This window comes from Dendroctonus ponderosae, unplaced genomic scaffold (genome assembly GCF_020466585.1).
Source record: "Dendroctonus ponderosae isolate FM_Combo_2020 unplaced genomic scaffold, Dpon_F_20191213v2 Dpon_F_20191213_3, whole genome shotgun sequence".
NCBI classification, from domain to species: domain Eukaryota; kingdom Metazoa; phylum Arthropoda; class Insecta; order Coleoptera; family Curculionidae; genus Dendroctonus; species Dendroctonus ponderosae.
This window is the reverse complement of record NW_026018508.1, coordinates 16,397,704-16,400,533: the sequence shown is the minus strand read 5'-3', so window position 1 is coordinate 16,400,533 and position 2,830 is coordinate 16,397,704.

The following is a 2,830-nucleotide window of genomic DNA, read 5'->3' as shown; positions in this document are numbered from 1 at the left end:
CTGCAAATTTAGCCGTTTTAATAATTAATCATTATTTCTGGTCGTTTAGAGTCATTCGGCAAAAACAAATCTTGATTGATTCGTAAAGTTTCTCAATTCTCCATAGGGCTACTTCGAGATAGATAGAGCAAAACATCCTTCAAATAGGTACTTCAAATATACAGGTTCATTCGATTAACTCATTTGCGCATCTAAAAAATAATAAAAGAGACTAATTTACATGAGGATCGTCCGCCACATCAGACACCATTAATGAACTACGCGTGTGGCATCATTTCCTAACACCATCACCCCAAACAACATAATTATTCCCATCACAAGCTAATCATCCTGAGAAAAAACAACAAATTCGATCAGCATCAAAGCAAATAAAAAATCGGCTTAAAATCGGTTGCGATCGGAGGGTTCGGGGGCCACGCTCTCAAACAAATCCCGATAAACCCGAATAAATAATTTAGAGCACCCGGAACAAAACCCGAAAATAAGCCGCCGCAAACAAATCCGGTTGGTTTATCTTTCCGAACAATTGAACAATGTGCTGGTGCTGCGGCTACATACGAAATGTTATGTGTATATTTGTAGTTGGCTGTATTGTTCGATTGGGATATGGATTGCACCAATACGGAGAATCAATCACACAGACTTTTATATTATTGTTATTTTCAATTTGTCGTTGGTAATGTTTTGTTTTAATAACATTTCCTCGAGGTGAAGATGTTTAGGTTTCCTCATAAGTTGACACCCATATTCTTCAGTTCATATTATTAAATATGAAATGTATTTATATTGATTTAGAAGTGATCAACCCAACCCAAGATTCAGAAAAATAAAATACAAGTCAACAATATGGGATTAAAACAAATTAGTAAACCCATCGCTGCATTGTGCCACCTGGAAAGATAGAAGAAAATGTGCAGCAGGAAATCTGTCCAAAGCCAACTTATTTGAAATTATCAAGGCAAAGAAAGAGAGATTTCAAACTGCAGTTGCGTTTTGAAAAGCTAAACCGAGTTCAAGCTATAAATTTATAGATTTCCGCAAGCATTTTCACATTTTCACATTTTCACTCTGTACTTGATAACACAATGAAAATGCTTTTTGCATCATTCCAGAGAGAACTAAAAGGCCTTTTTAGAAAGTTAACCATCGATAAGGAAATGTCGGCAGTTTTTCCAAAAAAAATCATGCGATATCGTTGCCGCATCCCGAAAGCACCGAACTACAGAACCAACATGATTTGTTCGTCCTTTGGATGAGTTGTTTGCTTTGCTGCTGGATTGTTTGGATTGGATTTTTTTCCTATAGACTGTTTTGTACTCGTAGAAAGTGCCCTTTACATTCAGGTTCCAACTCGTTTGGATGAACACTGCCCACAATAAGAATCGCTAATTGAATCACTTGCATCACTTGCTTGGATCGTTTTCGAACAATTACTGTGCGCTCGTTTTCCATTCAAAAATCATTGAAGTATCAGATTTTTGTCTTGCGAATGCTTGAATGGAATGAAGTTAAAGTGTTGACTGACGTAGAGTTTTCAACTTTAAACTCGCAATTTTAGAGAGGAATTAAACTGCACGACCAAATAAAAGTTCGTATGGTAAATTGGCCCTAACTTTGCAACTGGATTTATTCCGCTTGCAGCGAGAGATTTAACTTCTGTTTGAACTAGTCCTGGTCCTTTGGCATTCTCCCAGTTGAAGGAAAAAATTTAATTTACATCGCAAAAAAGTTTTTTTATTCGCCTTTATCAGGTTTGCGCTTTTGCGGTTGAAATCCTAAGAAACGTTTTTTTTTTAAATGAATGGAAATTTCAAAAAAGTGTTTATGGCTTATTCCTTTATTTAAAGTTCTAAATTATTTGTGTGAAAACTTTCCAGTTTTCCAATTTGCAGTATTAAATTGATATTTCTTCAGGCTCTAGAGCACACCTCGTTATTTCAAGTAATTCCATGTTAACATCTAGTTCACCAGCTTGACTGCTGAGTTACATTGGATGAAGCGTTGAAAAGTGCCTGGCTCTAGAAAATGGAGTGTTCAACTCTTCTCCTCATCAATGAATCTCGTTCAATGATCAACTCACAAACTCCCAAAAACTCGCGTTTCCAGCCAAAAAACCAAAGAACATTGCAAAAAAATCAAATTAAGCTTGTATGCATCAGCATTAAACCTGTAAAACATGTTTATCTAATGTCAGGAGCAAATTTCTCAACAAATTTATCCTCAAAGAAAAGGCTTGCGTGTGAAAAAATTACCAAACGACAGGTAAAAGATAACAACAGTGAAAACAGGCCTGCAAAAGGCGAGTGATGTAGACGTATGTAAAGAATATATTACAGATATTAAACGGAAAGTTGCGAAGAGAAAGGGCAAAAGAACAAGAAATCATAGAATGGATATTGAGTCAACCCAAATGTATTGGAAGCTAAAGAAAGCATGATTCAAAAAATAAATCAAAACTTAATGCAAAGTGAAATTGGAAGACAGAAATAATTGAAGGCGCAAACAAAAGGACTGGAAAAACACGAACAAACGCGTTTACATCGAGATCAGAAAACAAAAAACGAAAATGTGAAAAGAACGCGATTGAAATCAATTGATCAATACTACATTAAAGAGATGGGAAGAATACAAATTTGAGCGTCGAGTTCAAAGTGGAGGCATGCTGAATAGAGTGGATGCAAGGCAAAAATATACCTAATGACCAAAGCGGGAAAAAACAGAAGAAAATACATTTAAATGGAAATGAGCAGAAAACTTTGAGGAAAAAATAAATTGGGGACGGAAATAATTCTGTATAGACTGAAGGCGAAAGCAAAAAGATCAAAATTGG